Raw genomic sequence first — 13,948 nt, forward strand, 5'->3', positions numbered from 1 at the left:
CTGCTGGAGCCATGGTGATATGAACAGGAGGGCGATCTGGATTATGAAAGGTATGAAAAGGTATTTAGCTTTTTTCCCATTTGTGGCCTCAGAAGTCCTTTAAATATTGTTTCCTGCTATATTTTTTACATATCCTGCAAATTTGGTGTTGCTAGGATGTAAGGGGCCTTTGCTATTAACTGCTAAAGTTGGCAGGTGATAACCGACCAGAGCTACAGGGGTGCAAAAATGCTGAATTCTGCCATTGGCTTTTATTGGGCTCCCTATTTCACTTTCAAAAATCCCAAATCTTTTCAAAGGACAATGGCTCAGCAGTGGCAAATGTTCTAGCATTGTAAGGACTCTTAGGGGGCTCATGACGGTGAGTTTTGGTCCCCTAGGCCAAAGAGGTCATAGCCTAGGGTCACAAAAACCTGTTTATTTTGGCAGTGTTAATGGTGGCAATTCTGACGAACATAAATCGCAGCCATGGCCATTAGCAAAGTCTGAACCTCACGACATGTCTCATGCAGGTAGAAGGCATATTGTTGTACTTGCACTCTAATTTTGGGTTTCCTACATCTCTGCAAACCAGAGTTACGGGGGTGCAAAAGTGCTAAAATCCCCCATAGGCTTTTATTGGGCCTCCTATTTCACTTTCCAAAATCTCACATTTTTTCAAAGGGCGATGGCTCAGCAGTGGCAAATTTTCTGCTGCGATTTATGTTCGTCAGAATCGCCACCAGTACCTTTACAGAAATACACAGATTTTTGTGACCCTAGGCTATGACCTCTTTGGCCTAGGGGCCCAAAACTCACCAGTCATGATCCCCCTAAGAGTCCCTACAATGCTAGAAAATGTGCCACTGCTGAGCAATCGCCCTTTGAAAAAATGTGAGATTTTGGAAAGTGAAATAGGAGACCCAATGAAAGCCTATGGGAGATTTTAGCACTTTTGCACCCCCGTAACTCTGGTTTGCAGAGATGTAGGGAACCCAACATTGGAGTGCAAGTACAACAATATGCCTTCTACCTGCATGAGACATGTCGTGAGATTCAGACTTTGCTAATGGCCATGGCCGCGATTTATGTTCGACAAAATCGCCACCAGTACCTTTGCAAAAATAAACAGGTTTTTGTAACCCTAGGCTATGACCTCTAAGGCCTAGGGGCCCAAAACTCACCATCTTGATCCCCTAAGAGTCCCTACAATGGTAGAAAATGTGCCACTGCTGAGCCATCACCCTTTAAAAAAATGTGAGATTTTGGAACGTGAAATAGGAGGCCCAATGAAAGCCTATGGGGGATTAACACTTTTGCACCCCCGTAACTCTGGTTTGCAGAGATGTAGGGAACCCAACATTGGAGTGCAAGTACAACAATATGCCTTCTACCTGCATGAGACATGTTGTGAGATTGGTCCTTTTAATTTTTTTAACAGTGTGTAGTAATTTGAAATCGCTAGCAAAATCGCTCTGTGTAGGTTTTGACGAGTGATTACGCCAGTGTTTATATATTTTACATTGCAGAAACGCTCACTCCCTAAATGCTCACAAACTCGTTCTAGTGGGTTTGAGCCCTGAAGTTTTGTTTTAGCATACAAATACTGCTGTGAAATAGTCATTTAAAATCCACTACTCCAGTTTTATTCAAAATTTCTATCCACTTGGGTTTATTTATATCATCATAACGGTACTGGGAACACCTATGACTGTTAATATATATTTGATATTGTCAGGTCCCCCTTAATAATATATAATATCAATCCTATGGAGACTGCTGGGATCAGAAAGATAGACAGAAGCCCTCCCATGTCTGTATTGAAGGCAGTAATAATGAAGAAGTTTAAAAGGTGGGAGTGAGTCTCTAAAAGAAAACAGAATCTCTGATTGGTTGCTTTAAGCAGAGCTAGATTAATGAATGACCAGAGTGCCCTATGAATGAACTATCCAATTAGAGACTTTGCTTTAATTTAAAAGTCCACCCTTTAGGCTAGAAATGTACTAAAAGGACAAAATAGCACCATTTTAGCAAATAGCACCAACATGACATCTGCTGAATTTGTCCATGAACATTGGTGATTGCTTTTGTTTAGTTCAATATTCCACAAACCAGATACATAATATTTACGTAAAATGTGCCTTTCATCTGAATACAAAGGTCATTATTGTTGATGGAATGCAAAGTAAAAAAAAAAATCTGTAACTAAATAAGTAAGAGAAAGTTTAAAGTGCATTATGGGCATCAACAAATATACATTTAAACTTGAAACATGTAAAAATGTATGTGTGTAGACATTGGATTTGTATTTAGTATCTGAGTATGGTGATGTCGCGAACACAAAATTTTCATGAACGTGAATTTGCCGCAAACATTCGTGAACCGCCGAACCGTTAGACCGCCATAGACTTCAATGGGCAGGTGAATTCTAGAACCTGGCCACAAAAGTGATGGAAAAGTTGTTTCAAGTGGTCTAACACCTGGGGGTCTAACACCTGGACCACGGCATGCCGGATAGGGGATCAACGGCATAAGTCCCACCAATAATTACGTAGTTGACATAGAGTCATGTTTTAATTTCTGTTGGGCAAAAATCACAGTACATTCCTAAATTTGTGGAATTAAGCGCTTTAAAACATCAGACGTGCATACAAGGTGATAAGGTAGTGTAAGGGCTAGGCCCAGTTCCCACTGAGAGACGAAGCACCGCATTTAATGCGCTGCAAACAACCGCAAAGAGCTTTAGTGATAACCTCAGGTGAGCAAATCATTGTTTTTGCTAGTTGACACCTTGAGGACATAAATGTTTGTCATCTCAGTGGTAATCTTTGTGTAGTGGTGTGTAGTGGCCGCTGTGATTGTGTGCACGTTTGCGTGAGTACAGGCGATCGCGGTTTTCCAGCCCCTATGGTCGGGCTGAGTTAGTTTAATGACAGTTAAGTGACCAAAAAAAAATTATTTCTGCACTGAGGTCTTATACAGGGAGCAGTAGTGGATACTAGATGCCAGCAGTGGTATTGAAGGATTATTTGGTTATGGTCGGTGCATTACTATGACCAGAAGACCTGTCTCTAACAGCTAACGTGTGCACTGGACACACAGAACTGCAGTATAACAATAGCAAGAAAAAGAAACATTACTTTTATTATTTAAAAAATGCTTTCATAGTATGTTATGAACATTCTCATTATTCATTAATATTCTTCATATTGCATGCTTGTATTATGCTAAAGGTTGTTTGAGTGACATACACTATTGGACTGTTCAGCCGACTATTCTACAGTTTCAAGACTTTAATTAGTGTGTGATCTGACAGAAGTACTATTTAAGTGCCTAATAGTAAGATATTATCAATGATTCTACTTTACTTAACACAACAAGATCATTTTTTTCCATTAGAGAAACCCAAATGTATTATTGTGTTGTGTGTTTGGATGAATTAGAAAGTCCCTTTGAAGTTGTTCAAATTATTTTGCACAATTATTCCTTATATCTTAAATGTTTTACTAACTACAACCTCTGTGTCATTTCTTCCCCCATCCTTCTTTTTTTAGGGGTTATAAACAGGTTTAAATTGTGAAGTATGTATAATTTGATTAGCTAATGGTCTTTACCTTAAGGTACCCAACAGAGTAACCAAGAGACAAATCGCTCCCTGATTGAATCTGATCAGAGAGATCTGTTGACTGCCCATATACCACCTGCTTATTCACGATCAATTTCAGCATGAAAACTTTTGGGAATTGGCCTTGTGATGCTGCCTTGCTGTGTCCACCAGTGTCGCCCCAAATGGAATTGTGCCCCCTGTTTCCATGCCCGTGCATTAAAGTGTCTCACCCCTGTGGGTGCCTGCGGCTAGTGTCCAGCTATACCTCAGAAGCATGTGGTTTGTGAATGGGGAAGCAGCTAGACACTAGTGGCGGGGGGCCAGACATGTAAGATATTTTAATGCATGGGCAGGAGGGACATATTAATATTTTGGGGGACAGCGACAAGGGTTCTGTTGCGTCTGCTTTTTATCCCAATATCACAGGCCATTATTGCCATGCACACAATCAACCACATTGGTGAGATTTCCCAGCATGTTCAATCAATCCATTCAACCAATTCCAGCCCAAAATCGGTTGAATCTTGATCGAGCATGCTTATTGTGGCACCGATTTTCTTTCAATTTAATAATGATCATTGAATCAGATGGTCATTTTGCCACAAAACCACCAGGTGTATGACCACCTTTAAATGTCAAGATTTAACCATTTAAAATTGTTTTTAATATGTTTTGTTTTCTAGTTTTACAGCTAACTAGCCTGGAAATAAAGACCTCTACATCATGTAAAAAAACAACAATATGTTTTCACTCACAGCACAAAGCCATTATTTTGCAAAAACAAGTAGAATGACAGAACACAAAACCAATGCCTGTTTGATTTAAGCATAAGAGCAGCCCTAGGGGAAGCATTTTATTGGTGAACTAAGACTGTTTGGAGTGATGAATAAGTATGCTTCACTATTTGCAATTGTGATTATTCTATGTGTTCTCTACTTTTGTTATCTATTGTGAGTACAAATGAGTGTCTGAAAAGATGTGCAAATTTGTTTAGCTCTGTGAATAGGATGTCATTCAATAGAGTCCTACATAACTTCTCCTGTACATGAAATCTTGCAGGGTGAAAAGGACATAAAAGTGATACACAGATAAACTGATTTCCACAATTAAGGAAACAGGCACTGCCAGTGTTGCAAATCTAATATTCAAACATCAATGCGGACAGATGTTCAAAATCCATCCAAAGTGCTCCAAATGCCAAGGGCTCTGTCCCTAGTAACTCCATCTAGATTTCAATACATGATGGAATTGCCAGTGATAGCAACTAGCTTCTATGATAGGTGACAAGTTATTTTGACTAGTCTGACAGGGCCGTATGAATAGGTGACTGACACCTCTCTGTTGGATCCATAATCATGTTTGCTTCCTGATATGTCCAGTGCCGTTTCCTACTTACAAATTTCATGGAAATCCTAATGTTAATATGGATTGTGTTATTGTTAAACTCTTTTTAAAATTTGACTTTTATTATTGTATTATCATTATTGTACCTGCACTGTTAATATTTTCTGAATCAATGACCCACAACGAGGATGCAGATCAGGTTTTCTGACACAGGTTTCATGCATGTTGCAGGTTTGCAACTCCAAAACCTCAGAAACTGCTACATCCAGAGGGTACGAATGCTAGGCAGGTAACTGGCCTTTCTGAAAAAGATAAGAGACGCATTGGCAGCCATCACAAGCCTGTCATTTTATTATCATTTTATTATTTTACTAAGTGTACCTGAGCTGAGGGGTTCCTTTTTTAACCACTTGCTGTCCCTATGACGGAATTCAACGGCTGGGCTAATTAGTAAACAAGACTGAAATAAACATTTCAGGAGCAGACAGTAGCAAATTGTATACATTACTTAATTGTTACATCTAATACATTATCAACTGTTTAAATAAACAGGAGGGATAGACAAATACAATGTGTAGGTTTAATGTACAATATAACTGTGTACATTAAAGCTATAATGTATAAAGTGGATAAATTGTGTATTTGTTAACTTTTTTCCCTTATTTTCCTTTTAAAATGCATACAAAATAAGGTAATTACTAATAACACATACCAGCCACAAAAAGCCTAATTTGTTCTAATATATATATATATATATATATATATATATATATATATATATATATATATATATATATATATATATGATAAAGTTATTGGCAAAGTAATCAGAGCTGAGCTGAATGGGGAAAATGACCAGGGTAGTGAAGTGGTTAAATACAGGTATTTGTATATTTTCCTTGCATGCTGGATTACATAAATACTTTTTCTATTTGTCTGTTCTAGAGTGTGTGGATGATTTTCAGAGATGGCTTGGTTAATTAGGGTGAGCACTCTTTGATATAGGCCATTTGTGTTTTAATGTATTTTAGATCTTTTTTTTGTATTAAAAATTTGTAATATATAGTTTATGTGCACGATCCATAATTAGGGTTTACTGTATAGACTGCGGTGTAGCAGGAAGTGACGTCAGTGGAGCGCAGGCTGGAACGAGGAAGAGGTGAGTGATCCCTGCCCGTTGCCTCTTATAGCTGCAGCCAGCGACGTAACAAGCTGGAGGGGAGCGGAGGACAGGGGACCCAGGCGAGGCCCAATACCCCCTTCCTGCCCACTATCACCTCCAGCTCGGGCGGCCCCCCCACACCCACGGCTTGGGGGGGGCGGCGATTTCTTTAAAGCTTGCCTCAGGCGGCAAATGGTCTAGGGCCGGGCCTGGGTGGGGGATGTTAGCATTAGGCATAGATGTAGGGAAGGTTAGTGTGAGAATAGGATAAGATAGGCCGATAGTAGAATATTGGTAAAGTTACTGATTTTCTACTATCACTAATAGGTGATAGTGGAGCATTAGTAAAATTATCAATACTCTACTATCAGCAATAGTGATGAGCTTCGAAAATCTCCTATTGGAAATCAGCTTTCTGTGGTGGAAATTAGAGTGTGGAAAACAAAGTTCTGAAGAATACTGCATTACCAAGACTTGAAAATTTTAGGCCAATCATAAGTCTTGGTAGTATTGGACCAATCAGAGAATCATCATTGTACTGCGGAACTTCTAGGCCAAGACTCAGAAGACTCAGAAGTATAAGGCCAATCAGAGAATTCGGAAATGTTTCAAGGTTGCCAATCAGAAATGTGGATCATGCATAATAGAATACATCCGCAAAAATCCAGGATTCCACAAAAACTGTTTTTAAAAAGAGATTAACTAACTTTATTGACAAAAAAAACATTCCGAGAAAATCAAAGGGAAATCAATCGGAAATCGGATCATCAGAAATGCCAATATCCATGGAATTCCACAGAAATTGTAAAGTCACTTCTCGGAATGCGGAATTCCATTGGAATTAGAAATCTGCATTTCTTATCATTACTAATCAGCAATGTCATGCATCCATTTTTACTTGAAGTGCATTGAAACATAGGCAACACCTCTGCAACTGGAGACCAGCTTTACTCTAAAAGAAGTTCTGACTACTCCTGGAATGTAGAGCTTCTCTTTAATGTGACACCACAAAAAGAAGCTTAATGTTTCTCCGATTTCTACCATCATATCTAAGTAAGGGCTTGTTTCCATTTGCAATGCAGAGCCACGTGGTTCTGCATTGCACGTGACTCTTACAGTGCAATACGAAAGTTTGAGCAACCTTTTTAATCATCATAATTTTCTTGTATAAACCGTTGGTTGTTAAAATAAAAAAATGTCAGTTTAATATATCATATAGGAGACACACACAGTGATATTTGAGAAGTGAAATGAAGTTTATTGGATTTACAGAAAGTGTGCAATAATTGTTTAAATAAAATTAGGAAGGTGCATAAATGTGGGTACTGTTCCAAAAACATTTAGAACAATTATTGGAGCTCAAATTGGCTTGGTGAGCTCAGCAACCCCTGACCTACATACACAGGTGAATCCAATTATGAGAAAGAGTATTTAAAGGAGTCAATTATAAGTTTTCCTCCTCTTTTAATTTTCTCTGAAGAGTAGAAATATGGGAGTCTAAAAACAACTCTCAAATGACCTGAATACAAAGATTGTTCACCTTCATGGTTTAGGGGAAAGATACAGAAAGCTGTCTCAGAGATTTCAGCTGTCTGTCTCCACAGTTAAGAACATATTAAGGAAATAGAAGAACACAGGCTCAGTTCAAGTAAAGACTGGAAGTGGCAGACCAAGAAAAATCTTGATTAGACAGGAGCAATGAATAGTGAGAACAGTCAGAGTCAACCCACAGACCAGCACCAAAGACCTACAACATCATCTTGCTGCAGATGGAGTCATTGTGGAGACTTCAACCTTTCGGTGCACTTTACACAAGGAGCTGCTGTATGCGAGAGTAATGCAGAGGAAGCCTTTTGTCTGCCCACAGCACAAACAGAGCCGCTTGAGGTATGCTAAAGGACATTTGGATAAGCCAGCTTCATTTTGGAATAAGGTGCTGTGGACTGATGAAACTAAAATCGAGTTATTTGAGCATAACAAGGGGCGTTATGCATGGAGGAAAAAGACACAACATTCCAAGAAAAACACATGCTACCTACAGTAAAATATGGTGGTGGTTCCATCATGCTGTGGGGCTGTGTGGCCAGTGCAGGGACCGGGAATCTTGTCAAAGTTAAGGGACGCATGGATTCCACTCAATATCAGCAGATTCTGGAGACCAATGTCCAGGAATCAGTGAAAAAGCTAAAGCTGCGCCAGGGCTGGATCTTTCAACAAGACAACATCCCTAACATTGCTCAAAATATAATTGGAAATCTGTGGTGTGAGTTAAAGAGAGATGTCCATGCTCGGAAACTATCAAACCTGAATGAACTAGAGATATTTTGTAAAGAGGAAGTCTAAATTACCTTCAACCAGAACCCAGACTCTCATTGGAAGCTACAGGAAGCATTTAGAGGCTGTAATTTCAGCAAAAGGAGGATCTACTAAATATTTATTTCATTTTTTCTTTTTTTTTTTGGTGCCCAAATTTAGGCACCTGCCTAATTATTTTTAAACAATTATTGCACACTTTCTGTAAATCCGATAAACTTCATTTCACTTCTCAAATATTACTGTGTGTGTCTCCTAGATGATATATTTAACTGACATTTTTTATCGTAACAACCACCAATTTATACAGGAAAATCATGATGATTAACAAGGTTGCCCAAACATTCGCATCCCACTGTATGTCCCTGCGATCGCATTTCCATAAGCCAGATAGGCTAAAAGTGTGCATATGGAAACAAACCCTTAATGGCCTCATAAGTAAATGTAGAGTGGTAAAAAAAAAGGTTTACTTTTTTAGAGGAACCTTTGTGCTATCTTTTTTTTTTTTTTTTTTTTAGTATATATTCAAATTAATGTTACATAATCATTCTCCCAGATTAAATTATGATGAAGCAGTTATGGGTTGATGCACATTAAAAAGTAAAAGCTTTGCTATAGACAGATGTTTTTCTTCAATGTTTTTTGACAGATGTTCAATATACTTTCAATTTGTCAGAAATTTAGGCTTGGTGTTGCCTGTAATAAGCATATGCTGCATTCAAACATTACTTTTTGTGGATCATTAGTTAGATGTCATTATTTTATTATAATTAGTGGGAAAAGTAATCATAAACTGTGATATAAATAAAATAGGTTGTTGTAAAAGAATGTAATCGCTTCTTAAATGCAGTATACTATTTTACATGATGTTAATTAATAGAAATGAGAACATTGCAGCAAATACAATTCAAATGTATATATGCTAAGCCTCAAACTACATATTGTTATCACTTAATATTTGATACGTAAATAGAGATGAATAGACAGAGAATAAATGATATCCTTTTTAACCCTTAATAGCAAACAGATAAGTGGCTTTAAATGACTCATTTTACCTATTTACCTGGCTGGGGGTAGGTTTATGGGGCCCCAATATTATTAAAGGACCACTATATCCCCTAAAAAATAATAAAATAAAATACTACATAGCTGTCACTTACAGTAGGTAGCAGACAGGTTTTGGATAGAGATGTCCCGAACGGTTCACCGGCGAAAGGTTCCAGGCGAACTTCGGGTGTTTTGCATTCGCCTGCAAAGGTGAACTTTCCCGGAAGTTCGATTCGCCCCATAATGCTCTATTGAGCAGAACTTTGACCCTCTACATCACAGTCAGCAGGCACATTGTTGCCAATCAGACTGCACTCATTCCTAGAGCCCCATCCCCCCTTATAAAAGGCAAGGTCCTTGTGCCATTTTACTCACTAGTCTGCCTACACTAATTAGTTAAGGGATAGCTGCTGACAGACTCTGCTAGGGAGAGTTTAGTTAGGCTTGTTCCTTATATTACTCACTCCCTCCGGGTCTCATCTTCCAGGGAATTGTAGAATATCAAAAGCCAGCTTATATACCTTGGCCGGGAATTGAACCCAGGTCTGAGTGCATGGTAGATAGCTCTCTTAACCGCTATACCACCACTAATACTACATTCTGAAACCAGCCTAGCATGTACCATTATGATATATCCTAGAGAAAAATGAGCTTGCTTAAAGATTTGTAGGCTTTCAAAAGCCAGCTTACATTGGCCAGGAATAGAACCCAGGTGTACCACTCTGTAGGCTGCTATACTAACCATAATACCACCAACACTACATGCTGAAACTTCTTGGAGCAGACTTACTTCCTCCCGCCAAAAGACATACATACATCCCCATAAAATCATTCAACAGCAACTGCGTGCACAGTCTTTGTGGCACACAGTCTCTGTGGCACAATTGGTTAGCGTGTTTGGCTGTTAACTAAAAGGTTGGTGGTTCAACCCCACTCAGGCATGGCCTCACCTTTTGTGTTCAACAGTTGTCCAAAGAGAACCCCAGATAACCATTTAGATTCATCTCTCTCTCTCTCCCTAGTAGGGATGGTCACCGCTTTCCGCGGAATTGTATTTTCCACAATTTTGGGCGGACATTGGTCATTCCATTCCATTTGGTCGGAACAGAATTGCTTTTTCAATCCGGCAGAATTCCAAAATTGCCTGTGAAATTCTTCTGGTATCCGTTGATGCCATTGAAGTGAATTTTCAGCTTAAAACCATCAAGTCCTAGAGAGAGATAGAGAGCAAGCTCATTTTTCTCTTGGGTATATCACAATGGTACATGCTAGGCTGGCTTCAGCATGTAGTGTTGGTGGTGGTATAGCGGTTAAGAGAGCTATCTACCATGCACTCAGACCTGGGTTCAATTCCCGGCCAAAGTATGTGTAAGCTGGCTTTTGAAAGCCTACAAATCTTTAAGCAAGCTCATTTTTCTCTAGGATATATCATAATGGTACATACTGGGCTGGTTTTAGAATGTAGTGTTGGTGGTGGTATAGCGGTTAAGAGAGCTATCTACCATGCACTCAGACCTGGGTTCAATTCCCAGTCAAGGTATGTAAGCTGGCTTTTGAAAGCCTACAAATCTTTAAGCAAGCTCATTTTTCTCTAGGATATATCATAATGGTACATACTGGGCTGGTTTCAGAATGTAGTGTTGGTGGTGGTATAGTGGTTAAGAGAGCTATCTACCACGCACTCAGACCTGTGTTCAATTCCCAGCCAAGGGATGTAAGCTGGCTTTTGAAAGCCTACAAATCTTTAAGCAAGCTCATTTTTCTCTAGGATATATCATAATGGTACATGCTAGACTGGTTTCATAATGTAGTGTTGGTGGTGGTATAGCAGTTAAGAGAGCTATCTACCATGCACTCAGACCTGGGTTCAATTCCCGGCCAAGGTATATAAGCTGGCTTTTGAAAGCCTACAAATCTTTAAGAAAGCTCATTTTTCTCTAGGATATACCATAATGGTACATGCTAGGCTGCCTTCAGCATGTAGTGGTGGTATAGCGGTTAAGAGAGCTATCTACCAAGCATTCAGACCTGTGTTCAATTCCCAGCCAAGGGATGAAAGCTGGCTTTTGAAAGCCTACAAATCTTTAAGCAAGCTCATTTTTCTCTAGGATATACCATAATGGTACATGCTTGGCTGCATTCAGCTTGTAGTGTTGGTGGTGGTATAGCGGTTAAGAGAGCTATCTACCAAGCACTCAGACCTGGGTTCAATTCCCAGCCAAGGTATGTAAGCTGGCTTTTGATTGCCTACAAATCTTTAAGCAAGCTCATTTTTCTCTAGGATATATCATAATGGTACATGCTAGGCTTCCTTTAGCATGTAGTGTTGGTGGTGGTATAGTGGTTAAGAGAGCTATCTACCAAGCACTCAGACCTGGGTTCAATTCCCGGCCAAGACCTGGCTTCAATTCCTGGCCAAGGTATATAAGCTGGCTTTTGAAATTCTACAATTCCCTGGAAGATGAGACCCTCCTCCCTCCGTGAGGAGGGAGGAGGAAGGAAGGAAGGGATACACTGCCTGATGTTGTAAAGCAGTGTAGGCCTGTAATTGAACATTGAATGAGATTTGTGACCCTAAAATAGGGGTTTATGTGAAATCTAGATTTTTGCCTGGGACTTTTGATGTGTATATCACTCAATCATGTCTGCCTCCAGGTATTAGATCCCTTGAAACATGTTTCCTATAATTTTTCCAGCCGGTAGAAATTTTTCTAAATTTTGAAGTTCGCCTCCCCATTGAAGTCTGTTGCGGTTCGTGAAAGTTTGCGCGAACTGAACCTTCCGTAAAAAACGGAGGTTCGCGACATCACTAGTTTTGGATTAGTCCATATCCTCATAAGGGATTCTCAGAAATGGCTCTATTTTCAAAAGCACTCTTTAAAGGGACCCTGAGCAGTCATTAAAAATGAAATTGTGACTCACCTGGGGCTTCCTCCAGCCCACCATTGGCCGTGAGGTCCCCCCGCATCCTCCAGGCTCCTCTCCCGGTCCCTGCTGATGGCTCCGTTATTGTACGACTTCGGCCTGCATGAGAGTCCTACGCATGCGTGGTTCAATATCAGAGAGCCGTGCATTTGCAGGACTCTCATGCTGGCCCAACATAATGATGAGTATAGACAAAATGGGAAGCAGCTCTGACGACTTCAGGCCGAAGTCATACGATAATGGAGCCACCAGCCGGGCCTGGGAGAGGAGCCAGGGGACCTTGCAGCCTATAGTGGGCTGTAGGAAGCACTAGGTAAATTACAATTTTATTTCTAATGACTGCTAAGGGTCCCTTTAAATGGCAGTGGTACAGTCCAACTGCCAAAGTAGTGTGTACCTTAGGACAAAGTTCATCAACCGTGTTCTCAAGGCCCACCAACTGTACATGTTTTGCAGAAAACCACACACATGTACAGGTGAGGTAATTAGTATCTCAGCAGAGCTTATTAACTACCTCTGTGGATTTCCACAAAACATGCACTATTGGCGGGCCTTGAGGACAGGGTTAGGGAACACTGCCCTAGGACACAAGCGTGTCAGCATTTTTGTATAATTTCTATCCAGGGAGTGCTTTTGGAAAGAATACAGGAAATACTGATATTTTACCATGGGAAGATGGGTTAATCCAAATCCTAACAGCATTGTCAAATATGGACTACATGATGTGGCTGAAAGCTACAGCACATAGTAATGCAAAAGGAATTTATAACGCCTTTTACTTTGGGACGAATGTACATTTGATGTGTATGCAATGCATACACATGTATTTTACATTTTAATAGTTTTCCTGATAGTAGTATTCTCCTCACCTCTTTCTTGAGGCAAATTAAACTGGAGAAAAGCCATTTATCTTTAAAGGACCACTGTCACAAAAAATTGTAAAATGTACAATACATGAAAACACATATAAATAAGAAGTATATTTCTTTCAAGAGTAAAATTAGCCATAAATTACCTCTCTCCTATGTTTCTGTCATTTACAGTAGTTAGTAGTAGTGAAAATGTTTCTGTACTGTGTTAGCCAAACAAATTATGTAGGTAGAAAAAAACAAAGTCTTGTAAAAGTAATACCTTTTAATGGCTAACTGATAAAGTGAAATAATGCAAGCTTTCTGGGATCTAGTCCACTTCTTCAGGCATATTTCCAGATGTAAGCTGAAGTAAAACACTGATGTACGTAAATAGTAAACACAAAGATGACAGTTGTGCTGGTTACTGTTTAGCAGTTAGATGTCAGCTGATCAGCAGGCTGGAGGCAGTGAGCTCATGCAAGCACGCATGAAACCTGCTAGATTTCATGTGTGCTAAAGAGCTTGCATTATTTCACTTTATCAGTTAGCCATTAAAAGGTGTTACTGTTACAAGACTTTGTTTTTTTCTACCTACAGTAGTTAGTAGAAATTTAATGGAACCAACAGGTTTTTTACCAGCCCATCTGTTTGTGGGGAATTCTTAGTATTTCATTTATTTACAAAAGTGCTCCCTAAAAAGGATACATACAAAGATACAGC

The 13,948-nt window shown here is 39.5% G+C and overlaps 1 long non-coding RNA gene across 1 annotated transcript in view; it reads right to left on the reverse strand.

The window, feature by feature from the left end:
• Window positions 1–13,633, reverse strand: part of LOC137570715 (uncharacterized) — a 45,779-nt gene extending 32,146 nt beyond the window's left edge. Inside the window, exons 1-2 of the long non-coding RNA XR_011031152.1 lie at window positions 13,509–13,633; window positions 5,077–5,232 (exon numbers count right to left, since the gene is read on the reverse strand). This is a non-coding gene — a long non-coding RNA (uncharacterized lncRNA). The remainder of the gene's footprint in view (window positions 1–5,076; window positions 5,233–13,508) is intronic.
• Between the last annotated feature and the right edge of the window lie 315 nt (window positions 13,634–13,948).

This window comes from Hyperolius riggenbachi, chromosome 4 (genome assembly GCF_040937935.1).
Source record: "Hyperolius riggenbachi isolate aHypRig1 chromosome 4, aHypRig1.pri, whole genome shotgun sequence".
Lineage (NCBI taxonomy): Eukaryota > Metazoa > Chordata > Amphibia > Anura > Hyperoliidae > Hyperolius > Hyperolius riggenbachi.